This window comes from Oryzias melastigma, linkage group LG16 (genome assembly GCF_002922805.2).
Source record: "Oryzias melastigma strain HK-1 linkage group LG16, ASM292280v2, whole genome shotgun sequence".
In the NCBI taxonomy this organism is placed as follows: domain Eukaryota; kingdom Metazoa; phylum Chordata; class Actinopteri; order Beloniformes; family Adrianichthyidae; genus Oryzias; species Oryzias melastigma.
In genome coordinates, this window is record NC_050527.1 from 29,469,309 (window position 1) to 29,485,885 (window position 16,577).

Below are 16,577 nucleotides of genomic sequence, written 5' to 3' on the forward strand. Positions count from 1 at the left end.
AACTGAACCACAAAAATTTAAGACTTTCCTTTTTTTCCAGCAAGGCTCCATTCCTACTTCAGGACTAGATTATTCTTTCCATCCTGCCACATTTTCAAATCCCTCATTCTCGCCACCTCCTGGTCAAACAAGTAAGACACAGAACCAATACTTGAAACTTGCTGTTCTGCTCACCTGTTTACTTTACTTTCCTGTACTGCTTGTCAACAGCCATCTATTGTCTCAGTTGAGTCTATGCAATTTTTGCCCTTATATCCATATCTGAACCCCATAAACTAACCTTATTTTCTCTGTCCTCAATCACAGCTGCTACTGCTTCCATATTCCTTCAGTCCTCTCATCCAACCTTTAAATTAAGATGTTTTAACTTAACACTCTTAAATCTGAATCTCACTGGATTCTTCCATTTCACTTCAAGTACATTAGAAATACATTAGACTGAGCTAAAATTTCAATCTTCCACCTGGCACTTTCTGTAATTCTAACGTTTGCATTGGGTTTTGCACATTTCCGTCTGGCTTAAAGAGGCTTTTTTCAATCAAACCATAGATAATTTAAAAACATAAAATACCACTGAAAATGATTCTGGTATGTTGTTCCAAGATGTTGATAAAAAGTTACCAAAGGACATAGATTACCAAAGTATGTGAGATATAGTATTTTTCTTCACTGCTTGATGCTCTGATAGCTTTGTACTGGTTAGTTTAAACATGTAACTCGCTTTAAAATAAGTAAATCACAATAAGTTTAGTGGAAAAAGAGGGGAAACAATTCAACATCAAAGCCACCAAATGTTAAATTGAGCCTAAATGCAACATTTATATACAAAGATCAACTTATGGATTCAGCTAGTCATGAAATATGTGTCCATAAACCATTTTACAAGTAGGCAATAGTTTTACAAACATCGACTGTCACCATGAAGAAAGTTGAGTGCTAAAAAACACAGGAGAAGGGGCCCTATCAGGACATCGAGGGACTCCAACAATTCCATCATAATGCCCTCTGACAACATAATTATGCATTGTATCTCAGTTCGTACGGCTCGCCAAACCACATCAGCTGCAAGTAAGAATTCGGGCACCCAGCAGCGGTGTGGCTGGGGAGGGGGGACGGAGGGGGGAGGCGGGAGTTTAAAGCTCGGGGCCCCGAGCTAAGCAAATGGAATGCAGAGCCAGTAGATTGGACACCGAACGCAGAAGGGGGGCTGAACGGGGATGTCAGATGAGCGCCAGTGGTCTTTCACTTTGCATCAGCATCAGCGCGGGGGCAGTGGCAGTAAAAGCAGGAGTGGATCCACCGAGGGGCAAAGGGGTGGCAAGAGTGTGGCGTGCAAGACAGGAGAGTGTTAATCCTGAAGCCAGTGCTGCCACAGCACATCTCTGCAAGGCCAGTTTAGAAACAGGAAGAGCAGTAATGAAGAGAAGTCTACTTCCTCAGATGATTAAAAGTGCATCAAAACAACAATAATTTAGAGGTTTTTTCTGACACCATTCTTGGAAAGCTGTTATTTCATTAAATTTGATTGAAAAAACAATTAACACTATATTGTGAAGCTTTAAAGTGATTGTATTCATGTTTAGCAGTTTTAGGTGTAGAATTCAATGTTGCTTGTATAAAACACACATTCTCAACATCCTCTTTTAGTAAACTGTGATGGAAATTTGAATGAAAGCAAGTTTTCAATATATCTTTCTGTTTTTAAGGCAGTGTTGAATAAGAGCTGCAAACAGCAAAACGTGACCCTTTGGGAGGAGGAAAGTCCAAAAATTAGAAAAACATTGAATATTGAAGTCTATGTATACAAAGTCTACTACTAAAGCGCAGAATTTGTAGAACTCCCTTTGGTATTAATTATTTCTTCGGGGATGTTTCCATAAGATTGGCACATTAATCTAATAGAATTCAAGGCCATCCACTGAGACAAAATTGCTGCAACATCTACTAAATGTGCTGGTTCTGTGGGCTCACTGTGGTTTGTGTCTGTTCTTCACACTAGTGGTTCCTATTCTCTCTTGTCTTGTGGCATTAACCTTAAACCATCACACATGTGTGTATGGTCCAATAAAAAATGCTTAAACCAAACATAACACAACTCACTAGAAAATAAAAGCAATGTTAACCTTTGAATAATTTATACTCATACAGTAAACCTAAAATATTTGTTTTGATACACTTTCTATTTTTGTCTTTAAGACTTTACTTTCCGTTGCTTAAAACTTCTGTTTTTTACCAAGTGCTCCCCAGTCTCTTGTGTTCTGGTTCTATCGTAGATGGAGCGGCTTCATAAACCTCCTTGACAGAAAGTACTGTAAGGGTCTGCGGATGTGTTGATACTATAAACACAAACGCAATCTCCAATGAACGTTGCTGTTTTCCTGTTGGTCTCTGGCGTTGAACCCTCACCAAATCCTCACCTCAGTCCAGAATACAAATATTTAACCCAATCGTCAATGTTTTGTATTTTTGCTTTCCTCTTGTACTGGCACTGCTGCACATACTAATACAAAACCATTGGTGAAAACAGAGGAAACATTAAATACATTTAGAAAAATGTGACTACTAATTTGTTTTAATAGGCACCATACTCCATGCACCCACCACAGTGTGTCTCACACCACTTCAGGGTACATGTGCCTCCGGTTGGGAATCAGTTACTGGTCTGTATAAAAGACTAACAGATTACATTGAAGGACCTTCAGTGTAATCCCTGTAATGAGTAAGAAAATGATGGAGAGAAAAAGAGACTCAATTTTTAATTTTTAATTTTTAATTTTTAATGGTAGATTAGAAAGAAACCAGCATTAGCAAAAGTCATCATTTCCTGTGACCAGCTAGGGACAAAAAAGATACAAAAACAGAAAACATGGGAACATCTGTAAGAAAATTGATAGACAGAAAGAAAAACGAGTAGATAGATGAGTAAACTTTTAAACAGATTAAGATGGGACGGATAAAACCTCATTGACAGGAACCATTGACTGTATATAAGACCTGGACTGAATCCCATTCTATTTGTCACAATAACCATTCTTACTCGGATACATTTTACTAACATGTTCTTGACAATCTTCTTTTTTTATGATTTTCTTTTTGTAGTGAAAGGTATTCAAGGTATAAACTGTTCAATCAGATGCCTTAATAAGAGCATGTGGTCTTACGTCGAACAATCAAACATTTGACTGTCAGATTCTCCCGAGCTCTCTTTTAAGTGGTAGGGGTGTGGCCTTCCAACAAACTTACTCCTGATTGGCGAGAGTGGTTGCCATAGAAATATTGTCTCAGATCCACTGGGACCAATCACTGTTTACTGGTGACGTCTAGGGACGTCAGAATCACGAATAAATGATCACTGGATTGACTACATTTTGTGGAATCAGAAGCAAGTCATTTTCTGAGTGACATCACTCTCGCTCAGTCCATTTCTCATATACAGTCAATGACAGGCACACAGGAAAAGAAGGGTATGTCTACGATTGTGGACTATTAGATATCAATTAGACATACAGCAATGTTATCTTAAGAATATTCTTGCACTACATTACATTAAACCTTACCTTTTCATTCAAGTATAGGCAAAATTAGATATATCCTGTCATAATCTGCCCCATGAGATGTATAAGCTATTCCACACCAAAGCAAATGTTATCCCACACAACCATCAGTGCTCTCTGCACCAGGACTTGGAGATGACCAGCAGTCCAGCTGCTGCTGATGTGGACCATCAGGTAAAAAGGGTGCAGGATCAGAAGTGGCTCCTTAAATCTCCACCTTCATTAATCACACTTTGCATGCCTGTGGCCCACCAAGCAGTGTGACAGTGACAGCACTGAGAATGATTAATACTTAATGCAGCGTTTAAGAGAATGATTTATGCCATGTGTTAGTGGGTGACATGCTGCAGAAGTTGGGTTCACCGTGTACGCACACTTGTCAGCAGGAATTAAGAGAATGATACATAACTTAATCTCAGGAGCAGCGGGTCACCTCCAGAATTACACTGGTTTTAGACCATGAACACAAAGGGTAGGAAGTGGGTGTGAGAGAAGGATATAGAGGGCCAGGTCTACAAGACCTTAGCATCAAACTGATTACAGGTGGAGAGAAACAGTCACGCATCAGGAAGCGTGTGCCTTCAGGACTCGGTGTTCAGCATTGTCGTAGAAGCGCTGCATGAACGTCAGCATTAATTAAACTCTCAAACCGTCTAAGCCACCTCTCAAGTCTGTCCAGGAGAAGGCCCTCTGGATCTATTTCAGGCTCCATCGGAGTATCCGGCTTTCTCGCTGTAATTTAAGACAAGTTAACGGCCATCCACACGTTCCAACACCGAGAGTTTTGATTTATAATTCAGTAGAATATTATATCCAATCATAACACTGGCGCTAAATGGATATATATCGCACATGACAAGGTCAGACCACGCTGTAATTATGATCTCCACAGTAAGTGTGTTTTTATTCTTTGATTTACTCTCCAATCGTGGAGTCTATTGGCTGCTGTCTGCTGACACGAGTTCTGAAGGCAACTGCCAGCATTTTTAAAGTTTCCGGCGTAGACAAAAAAAAATGGATTGCCAATATCTGGGCCAAGTTTTCCTGTGCTGTGCATGCAAATCCCTTTTGAAAGGCCAATAAATGACTTGTCTTCAGATAAAAAGCAGCAGACAATAGATCGGCCTCTTTATGGTTTATCTGTCAAATGTGAATGGTTTAGTGGACAACAAAAAAAACAAAGAATCCCCCTAAAATATTGATTTTCCATTCATACGTAGACGTGTTATTAAAGAGATCGCTGTCTCTCCTAAACAGAGCAGTTGTTTACAATGCTTTCTATCTGGCAGTTAAACACCTCCAGAATCAATACATAGCATGAAAGCATTCGCCTTGAGCTCAAATAATAATCGAGCAGAACACTTTGAGCTTCATAAACATCTTAGAAATGTCCTTCTTTTTCAGACTAACCCAAAACAAACCAGGGATATCTATATCAATGCATTAATAGATGTACAATACTTGAAACAGACAAACATTTGTGCCATTGCTAAACAAAGTATGTACTGACTTTACCAACCAGTGTGTATCAGTTGAAGCCTGTTTTTTTAGCTTTGTAATAGTCGTATCTTGGCCAGCAATAAAAAATAATTAAAACAGCAATCATGTACACTTTATTGGACACACTTAGGTGAAAAGAGGTTCAAATCTGGTTTCACCCCTCAGTCCAAAAGCATGTAGGTTAATTGGTGACACTTGGGTGTGAATGTGTGTGATTATATTGACTGGCCACATGTCGCGGGTCTATCCTACCTTATCCCAATAGCAGCCTGGATAGGCTCCAGCAACCCAGTAACACCAAAAGGGCTTTTTAAGGTTTAGAAAATGAAATAGTCTGTGAGCCAAAGCAGACTGCTTACGCCACAGCACAGTTACAGTCTGGACCTCACTATGGTATATCCAGAACTGATAACAATGGTTTCTAGATAATGGGGTGTTGAGCACGATATCCAGGCTCATCATGAATTCAGTGAGTCTGAGGTTTTGCTGAGGTAAAATTGGAATGTTAACCATTTGAGTGCATATGAAGAGGTGTATTTCTATACCAAGCCATCAAGAGGTTTCTTACTGAATTCCATTCATTTTCTCGACCCACAATATCCCTTTTGGGTCACAAGGTTGCTGAAGTCTGTCCCGGATACTAGTCGGGAGTATCCAGATGCAATGAAAAGACAATGTCCATGACACAACAATGACACAATCAGAGCTACTCCAATGTGACTTGAGCGCCAGTAGCTTCACGTAAGTCTCGCAGCAGCACATTTTGGGTCTTGAGAGTCATAGGGCCAATCCGAATTATTTCCTTCTTCCTTCCCCTTCATTTACCCTCCAAACGGAGAGTTATGAAAAAATAGTGTCTCATATTTCGGAAGTCACTTTCATCATCAATAATCGCCGGTCCGCTAGCGTTAGCGCAGAGCTACCAGTGCATGAATATACATATTAACAGCAGTTTTGTAACTTTAAAAAGGTCATGCTACAACAAAAAGTCATTACTTACATTTAAATGTAAAAGTCTGTGCTTCAGAGAAGAAAAGCGCTTCTCAGCGCAATGTGGTTTACCCTCCACTTTGAGGGTGAAAATTAAAAAATACATTTTCCAGACACAACTTGCACTTAAAGTGCCCCTTATAAATGGAGGGGAAGGGAGATGGGAAGAATTCGTGTTGGGCCCAAACCTCTGAAATTTGCCAAAGAACATGTGTCATGTCAACCAATCAAGGACTCGGCTTTGTTTATGTTTATGCATTCATTTTTGGACAAGCGTCCATAAAAACTTAATGCGTGAATCGGTGTGAATACAACATAAAACAGAAAGTTTGGGGATTGTCCTTTTAAAGATCCTCTTATGATGAGTTATAAAAAATATAAAGATTTAAACCCAAACTAGTTACATGTCTTTAACAAATGACTAATGCAGGAAACTGCTTCCAGATGAGTAGTAATCTCTGCATGCATACTCTCACTCCCTTCTTTGCTATTGCCTCTGTAATGTCTACATATTTAAACAAAGCATCAGATACCCCCAAACAAACAATGAGTATTTACCAGAGTTTGCTTTGTAGAAACTACTTTGCATCTAATCTGCATATAAAGTCAATTCTTTGTTGGATTACTGGCTTTCCTCTAAAAAGGAGCTATCACAAGGTGAACACAAGGGTACTGAACCCAGACATTCTTTTACTTTGAAAAGGTTCTACTCATTTAGTCCATCTGAGGAGTTGAAGCTATAAAATAAATCCTTTAACAGCCTTCAGCTCACCCAAAATTGGCCTTCCCAGTCTAGAGTTTTGCATCTTTAAATATAAAAAAGCAATTTTTTTATGATGTTTAGACATAACAACCAAATGTCTGAATAAAATGTGTCTTTGCATATTACTATTTTTTACCAAAGAAGATCCCTTCAGGGACTGAAGGGGAAATGTTTGTCATTTGTGGGCAAGTGCAAGCTTGTCGATCTGCAAATGCAAACACTGTCCCAGAGTGTGGGATCACTGCGTGGAAAGAAAAGCTTGATGTTTTGATAAAGCTACACAAAGAGGAGCTGCATGTAGCAAAACACACCAAATGAACTCAGTTTTTCGGCACAAACGTGTAACATTGTTTTAAAAGGACATAGAAATGTCTGTAGTCAATTTTATTATGAGGAGAAAGTCACAACATAAAATTATTTTCATTTAAAATTATGTTTCTGTAAAAAACTTAAAATAAAGAGCCATCAAACTGAAATTAGATCAATATCTCTTTGGAATGCAAAAATGTCCTCCTGTAGCAGTTTCACTGTGATTTTAGATTGGATAACCACAGATCCTGAATGCCTTCAGGATTCTCTTAAGTTGGAACACAAATGTCAAACATTATAGATGTGAGATCACTTTTTTTTTCTAATCACCAGCAATCCTCATATTTCAATGGTCACCCAATACTGGGAATACAGTTTTACAAGTATTTGTTCCTAAATGTCACTGTATGCAAATCCGACTTTGATGTGAGCAGCTGTACTCGGAATATGCAGTGAGGAGACTGGAGAGCACAATGGTGACAAAGAGGCCTCGGCTGAAGTGTTTGGTGAGATATTTGGAAGAACTCTCTAGCTGCTTGGGAAGATTTCTGCTGGGAGAGGGAAGGATCCTTCTCCTGCTACTGGATGTAAGTTCAATAGCCAGTAGTTTTTGGAGGAATTATGGCTTTGATGTCGGGAATGGCTGTCTGGAGAAGATCAAGACTCTCCGGCAATGTTGTGTCTTTTAGGCAGTGGCGGGTCAAGGCAGGCGTGTGCAGCCAAAGCCTTTGGAGCCACACAGGGTTCTTTTATCTCTATATTATGACTCTTTGGCTGTATGGAAATAAGATACGGTTTTGAATAAATAATACATGGTTAAATGTTATCATTTATGTTTAGATTTTTCAATGGAGGGTATTGTATTTAAGTAAAATAACTTTGTTTGTACCTCTCATAACAACAAAGTTCAAAAAGTCAAAGTAACATCACTTGTCATGCACTTAGGTGTGAGAAATTTGTTCTCTACATTTGACCCATCCCCTGAGGGAGCGGTGAGCTGCAGACACAGTCGTGCTTGGGAACCATTTGGTGGTTTAAGACCTTAATCCAAACCCTTAATGCTAAGTATCAAGCAGGCCAATATTGGGTCTCACTTATAGAGTCTTTGTTATGACTCTGTCTGTATTTGAACTTATGACCTTCCAGTCTCAGAGCAGACACTCTACCACAAGGCCACTGAGGTGGTTATACAATATGTTTCAATCCTGAGATCTTGTGTGTTTTTCCACTCTCCATAAATTCAAATATGTCAAAATATGCACTTGCATGTATAGATTATTTACTGTATTCTACATCAATGTTATCATGATTATTTTTAAAAGTAAAATAAGAAAAAAAGGATGATGGTGCATCAAAATCATTGTTATAATCATTGAAATGACTATGTTTGACTTCACTTTTGTGAATTTTAAATTCAAGTAAATGTGTTGCAGCAAGAGGATTTTTTTTTAAAGAGCTTATATGTACCGCTGTCTAAAATAAAATAATTTAGTTTAATATTAACAATTGTACATATTTAAAAAGTACTTTTTATAAATAAATGGCTTAATTTTAGGCCTGCACAATACATCTCAAATGTATTGACATTGCAACATCAGCCTGTGCAACACAGAAAAAGACGACTTAAATTGCGATTAATGATTACTTTAAATGTCTACACATGCAAAAACAATCTTACGGCAGCTTGACGTATTTAACACATTAAATAGATTCTCCATTTTGCATTTGACTAAACGGATGGATCTCTTTTATGTTAGATACTTGCCTCCTAGGTGGACGTGGGTCATTTGGAGGGTAATTTAAGTTCTGTTGAATTTATTTAAATAAAACTAATGCAGTGAAATGGAAATGATGTATGAGTTGTTTTGCTACATGGTTGTGTATTGTAAGTCATATCGTCATTGCAGTATTGATCACTAATATTGCACATTGCTTGTTTTTCTAGTATCGTGCAGCCCTACTTAATTGTTATATAATTGTGTATTTTTCTAAACAATAAAGTGATATTTAACGACTCTTGTTGGGTTTTGGTCAGTAAGAAATTGAAATATCCATATAATTATAAATAAATAAATAACATTGAATTGATTTGAGTCATAACGTTCTTTTAGCGAGGTTGCAGAGCTCTAGTCCGGGGCGTGTACGCCCTCAAGTTTGAGTTTACATACTCGTTGTCCTTAAACTCCGGGTTTCTAAAATCACTTTGGTACAATGTGACTGCTTGCATTACTTTGCAACCTATCATGGGTTCATGCATTATGGTAATGTGCATCTTGCCTTCACTATTAATGTCCCTCAGTGACACTGTAGGTCCTTCATGCTGCACACACATTAAGAATTATGAAGCTTTGAAATGATTCGCGAGCGTTGAGTATAATGTCATACTACTTTACTTTATGTTAATTATATAATCATCATGATGCACTCCTATTTTTCCCCTTGTCTCTCATTGAAAGTAATCATTTAATAGTAGTTACATAAGTTTGTGTTTTTTACTTCTCATTTTACTTTTAGCTCTTGCTTTAAGATAAAGAAAAAAATCTGCAATTTGAAGCTGTCATTTCATGTTCATTTTTTTTTTTTTTGTCTTGTCATGTCATGTTGTGTTACTGTTACTCATCTTTTTTCATGTTTTGCCCTGTCATCTTATCTTATGTTAAATAAGCTGTATGGTTTCTTTGACACCTCTTGCTGCATATATTACAATAATAATAATTATCCTGTAGGCTAAGTCTTAGTCCCACCCATCAGTGTTGCTCTGCAGATATGATAATATGTCATGTATCTCAACAGGAAGATACATCAAAAACTCTTGTGTACCCTAGAAGTTGTGAGTGTCACTGGTGTGGAGCAAGTCTAGAAGCATCTTAAAAGAGAATCAGAAAGGATCACTTTCCATTCAAAGTGACAATTTTGAACTAACAAAAAAGGAAGCTGGTGTGCAAGCCTATACTGACTTAAAAAAATAATAATTCTTTAGTTTTGTTCTATGAAGTTGTATTTTTAAAAATTGAAAAACAAGTTTGAGTCTTTCCTTCTATTCTTGCAGCTGAAACAAAAAAAATTCACTGTCTTGAAATCCTGAAAGCACTCTAAGACTTGGGAGACATTACACCACTTTCCCCCTATAGGAGTAACTCCATGAATTGCTGTGAGTGTTGTAAGAAAATAAAACAGTCTGAGCGAAGCTTGGGCCGGCACTCATGATTGATTGATTGATACACAGCTGTAAATCAAAGAGTGCAGTGCTGATCAATCAAAGGAAAAGTCTGCGAAGATAAATAAATCAACCATCTAGCCTGTGGCGCTTTCACCTTGCTATAAACCCAGGCGTTTGGCATTCGCTGTAGTCTGAGAAATTCTATATGAAAGGGAGACTGTGCATAAGTAAATTTATGCACACCCTCTTCACACTTGTCATTCTTGATTGGTTTGTATTTTGCCTCCTTCTCCCTCTTATTCACTATATGAGATAATAAGCATTATTTCCAGACCTTGTTGGAAGAGGACTGCCTGCTTGGGCGGAACAGGATCTTGAGAGTACGGTTAAACACCCTGCAGGTTTCCCCTATCTCCTGCTGACAATAGAAGCAGCATTTGTGGTGTTGGCACATCATATACCAGCAGAAAAACACTTAGAAAACTATATAACTAAAGAGTTTACATTTGTTTTTTGAATCAAACATTAACCCTTTTACACTACAGACTTTTACTCCACTGTTTTAACAAGGGGCGTGCCATAATATTGCGATATATCGCGACATTCAGTCCTGCAATTGATTCTCAATGGGTCCTCACCAAGAATTAATCTTTTATTTTCATTTGACGAGGCTGTAAAAAGTTATATTCGTCATCTTTTGGTGAGTTGTTCCTTCAGAGGTAGATAGGGGGCGCAAGACTGGCTGTCACTGGCACCAATGTGCCTGACTGCTAATTTAAATATTCCATTTTTGTTCTGTTGTTTACAAAAAAATTGCGCTAAGTAGTGGCACTGCTGTGCATGTTTACTATTTTTAACCCTGAATTTTACAAATTATTCAAATTCAATTGGTGCCAATGCTTGTCAAAGACAATATTGCTGATTGAGGCAATAATGCACAAAAGTGTTTATTATTTGTTGCACAAAAATAGACACAAAGCATTTATTAATATTGTGTTCAAGCTAAAAAATAAATAGGGATATATGTTTCTAAAAAATTCTGTGTTCTTCTATATATTATGAGTTGTTATAGATGGTTTTTACCAATTATCGCAGTGTTGTTATATCATCGATATTGTGAGCCACACATCATGTATCACATCGTATCACGAGGTACCCAGTGAGTCCCAGCCCTATTTTTTTCTGTAATTCTAGCTAATTCTTAAGTACTTATGCAAACGATGTCAATTAGTGGATTCTGTTGAGTTGTAATGAAATACTATGTTAGCAATGTGTTGCATATCGGTGCAAAGCTGATCTGAAAAGCAGCTTTTCTTTGTGTCAAAATCAGCTAATTTATGTTGATTGTGTGAGCGGACGAGGAGTCACGCCATGTCAAAGAGCTAAAGGGTTAAAATACCTCTACGTCTGCCTTCTAATGTATACAATAGGCGAAGGATAGTTTCTGAACTGTTGCCTTTCTTTTTGAGTTTTTGCCAATTTTGTAAGATTTGGAGGAAAAGCTATATAAAAATCTTTAATCTGGCAAGATTACAACGTATATTTATCTATGTGCTGCTCAGAAAAATATAAAAAGTCTACAAACCCACGTAAAGCTTGGTGGTGTGGATTTACAAGGCTATTCCACTTTTAGAAGCCGAGCCACAGTGCTCATCTATCTTCTAAAGCAGAAAAGGATCTCCGACAGCTGACTTGGTTGTTGGCCTGACCTGCTTTCTTTGCCAACAACGACTAATGAATAGCAATCTTTAGTAAATTGGTCAAAAATGGAGGGATTTATTGGGGCACTTAGGCAAGATTTACCACAACAAAACATTTACAAATTGCACCAAAACTTTGGCAGCATAATTTGCATATGTTCTAAAGCTCCCTGCAAATTTGAAATTTGCATGAAGCCGGTTGTCCCTTCATTGCCTCATACTGAGTCTTCACATCTCCAGGCACAATTACAGCCATAACTTGAGCAGGACAAATTAGCTGTCAGTCTGCACTCCACTTAAAAGTACAAACAGCAAGCCTGCCAAGGCAACAGCAGCAACATTTTAAGAAGTAAAAAAAGTCTAAAAACAGGACGGAGAGGAGGCGCAGAGGGTCGCACGGCTGACCTTACAGGAGACAGAACCACGTCTAAGAAAACCGGCGAAAAGCTACTTCAAAATGTCACTTTGACTTCACAGCAGCAGCATAAAAATACTGACATGGATGTAGAGCGGGAGAGGCGAGACACGAGCTGCAGCAGGTTCAAGTATCAGTCCTGTTCACACCCCTCTGGCTAACGACGAGCGCTCCGTAATTGACATGCAGCAGTGTGACAGTTTGAGCGGGGGGAGAATCATCATAAAAATGAAATAAAAATAATGGCGTGATGTGCTTTACAGATTGTACGATGTTCCACAAAATAGAAAATCAATGGTCAAAGGAGGCAGTTTGAGCCACACTTATCTGTTTCACTGAGCACACAATGTTCCATCTTTTCAAAAGACGAACGACTGAAGAAGTGCTCAGTTTTTTCTCCAGTTATTAAAAATAATTGTCACTGAAAGTTATTAACATTCATAAAAAAGAAGCTCAAAAGATGTAATTTTATGAAAAAATACAACTTGACAAATGATTTGACTTTCTATTCCAGCATTTTTTTTCTACTGAGGAACAGAGCTCTTTAGCGCACTGAGATTGTCTCATAATGAATCTACATTTCTCAGTGGTAACCATACAAGCTATTGTAATTTTATGAACATTAACATAAAGGAGTTGAAGGCAGAATGTTTAAATAGCGTTCAAATACATTATTAATTGGCTGCAAGCCAAGCTATGGTGTACTTAGAGCTTCCTGCAGGCTTTCCAGGCCCACCAACAATAGGTCAGAGCCACATTAAAGTCATTTCCTTGAAGTGACGGAGTAACGTTAACTACTGCTACCTCGTTACATGCTGTGCATGAGGAAAATGACTTCTGGAACTCTGAGGCTCAATTGCATTGAAGTGAGTCAGATTGGGCTTTGTGTCCAAACTACTGTATTTTCCACACTTCAGGCGCCCTGTCAATGAACGGTCTGTTTTTGAAATTATGTCATATATAAGGTGCACTAACTACAAGGTGGATGAAAAAAGAGACAAAGTCAAAGATAAATCTATCAATCAAACTTCATTAACTGTGTTCAAAGGAGCTCTAGAACTTGTTTGTAGCACTCTAGACGTTAGCTACGTTAGAAAAGTTAGCATTTTCACAATACCCCTAACCTTGTTTGCAATATGTAGAAAACTGATTCATCTTATTTAAAAATGTTACTGTGACTACAATGACACCCAATCTTAGTAACACCGTAAAAAAAAAAATAAACAGTAACAACAAAAAAAAGACAGACAACGCTACACATTAGCTACGTTAGAAAAGTTAGCATATTCCCAATCACACCCAACCTTGTTTCCAACATGTAGAAAACAAACTACTTTTTCTAAAACAAATGTTACTGTGACTAAGCTAACTCCCAATTTTGGTAACACGGGAAAAAAAAAATAATAAAAAAGACAGGCAATGCTACATGTTAGCCGAATTAGCTTACTCACAATATTTACAACCAGCATTTTGACTGACCATCGTGCGCCTCTAAAAATGCTTCCACTTCAGTAAACACAACAAAAGTAATCCATATTTACGCTGTTCTGGATTATAGGGCGAACTGTTGTTTTCTTAGAAAAAAGAAGCTTTTAAGTGAAACTTATCTTAAGAAAAATTTGGAATTGTGCAGCAGCTTTCCAAGATTTTTAACAATTTATGTACTAGCATGTGAAAAGCAATAACAATATAATGCCATTAATGTAAAATTAGATGTTTCGCGTGTTTCATGTGGTTTTTGTTCAGTGATTCGCATAAAAAAGGCTGAAAAACAAATATTTTTAAAATTAATTTTTCACAACAGTAGTGACACTTTATGTAGATCTGTAATACAGATATCACAGATCAAATTATGTGATTTGTTATGCATTAACCATTACAAAATTATAGTTCTTCAGATAGTGTTTTATTTTATTAATAGGTTTTAAATGTTGTATCTATTAAAATATTTTGAATTGCTTAAAGCTAAATAAGAATTAAATTTAAAGCATAAAAAGTAAACAGGTTAAAGAAATAGTTCCTGTAGTACATTTTATTTTCATCTACACATTTTTACATATTTAATTGTTCAAATAGTTATTTTTTTTTAATCATGGAAACAAGTGCATGTACTTTTTTTTCTTTTTTTAGAAATAATGTATTTTTTAAAAGTCAACAAGTATTGAAAGCAATGATGTTGGTTCAACAATTGAACAAAAAAATCTCTGACCTTAACCACCAAAAACATCTAATCTGTACAAATTTCGAAATAAAAACCAGAGTAAAAACACTTTTACCGCTAACTTCTAATCTATGCATGTTTTATCTAGTAATACTTGAGAGCCTAATAAAAGTAAACTCCAACTGGCTTCCTGATCAAAGCACAACAAGTACGAATGGAGCCACGTCAGTTAAATAATCAGCAGGTGGATTGTTTCACAAGCAACTTAGTCTCCAATAATTACAGTATTTTTTATTTTTATTCTACCTTTAGCATCTTAACGTTTTTGAACAGCCACAGTTAAAAAAAATAGTCAAGGTCAGGTTTTTAAAACCTATTTCAAAATCGAACCAATACAAAGCAGTGAGTGACATGACCTCACATTTCATCCATTTCTCACCAGGTCTTTCAGGGTAAAGGCAGGTTCCTGCGGCCTACTTTGATCTCTAAGAACATTTTTTCTATTCATGGGTGTAAAGAGAACAAGTTCACCACATTCCCTGACTTGCTTACAGCCAAATCCAAACACTTTTTTTTTTTCTCGGCCACAAAAAACTTTTGTCAGTTGCTGTATTCAGCTTTGTCTGGTATATTTCTAAGATATTTTTTACAGGAAGAGGTCGAAGGAGGCACATTTGTGACAATTCCAGGTGCAGGAGGACAAAGTACGCAATTTAGTCTTGTTTAGCCAGAAAAGAGCTTGTTTAAGACAAGCCCAAACAAGCCCAATCCCCACTGCCAGCCTGTAAGTAAAACAAAAGTCGCTTAGAAGAAGCAGACATGGAAACACTGCAGTGCACATGAGCAACGGCACGAAAAGTGCAGCTTATCATTTTCTTTTTATCATCTCACTTACCTAATATGTTTTCTGTCACTTCATTTCAATATCACAGCGTTGAATTTGGATTGAAGTGTCACCACAGTACATGAATAAATAAGTGCTGTGTGTGCACGCTGTAATGAGATTCATTAACTGTACTGCTTGGTAAACACTTTCCATCTTGTGTTTTACGTTATTTACATTCGGCAGGTATTCTGGCAGCTTATGAGCCAGCGACAAAGGGTGCATTAGCCATGTTAAAAATAACTAGAAGATAAGATGCTGTTTCAGGTACGAGCTTAATTATGCATGACTTTAATTTAAAAACCCTAACATGAATGCTTGGTCTCAGAGAAGAGGCCCATTTTTAACCTTCTAACAGAATACGGAAAGCGAAAGCTGCCAAAAATGTATCAGCATTTAATTAGAGCCATGGTTCAGGTCATCTGATTGATGCAACTTCCACACTGTTTGGTTTCTATTAGCCCTCAGGAGACCATGAGCACTCAGCAGCTGCTATCTTTGGATGCCAATCATCTTCTAATTAAGTTTTAATTTTCCTTCAACTCGATCTGCTGCTCCTTTCTGTCACTCACAGCGGAGCGGAGAGAGGGCGTGACTGCAAGAGGAAAACAAGACCTCAATCCTGTCAAATCTTCACAGAGTGAGTAAGGGGGATCGGAAAAGTCAATCAGCGTGCCAATCAGGGCTTTTTTCTAAAGAAGTCGGTAAAGTTTATTCAAGAGAAGCAACAAAGTTTTCAGGTTTAAGTCAAGAAAGTGAGCCACTGAATAAGGCGCACCATTAATAAATGGTCAATTTTCCAAACGATGTCATATATACGGCACACTGAAATGGTGCATTGAGAAAGACAAAAAAGTCACAGATAAGTCCGTCAGTCAGACTACTACATTCACAGTAACTATAGAACAGAGCAAACTATGGCCCGGGGGCCATATGCGGCCCCTGAAACCAATTAATCAAAATGAAACTGGAATAAATTTTATGGATGATTCTTATAAGTGTTATATTTTCATTTTAATTTTGGTATCTACACATAGTTGGCACAACATAAGTTCATTTCTCTAGGTGCAGAAAGTTATTCTGCATTCATGTGGTGTTTGAAGATTCTTTGATTTTCTCATGTTTATGTGTTTTCCGAGTCA

At 37.4% G+C, this 16,577-nt stretch overlaps 1 protein-coding gene across 4 annotated transcripts in view; it reads right to left on the bottom strand.

Annotated features, from left to right (window-relative positions):
* Window positions 1-16,577, bottom strand: part of LOC112140501 (protein tyrosine phosphatase receptor type U) — a 268,959-nt gene that overhangs the window by 224,431 nt on the left and 27,951 nt on the right. The gene's annotated exons all lie outside the window — the stretch shown is intronic.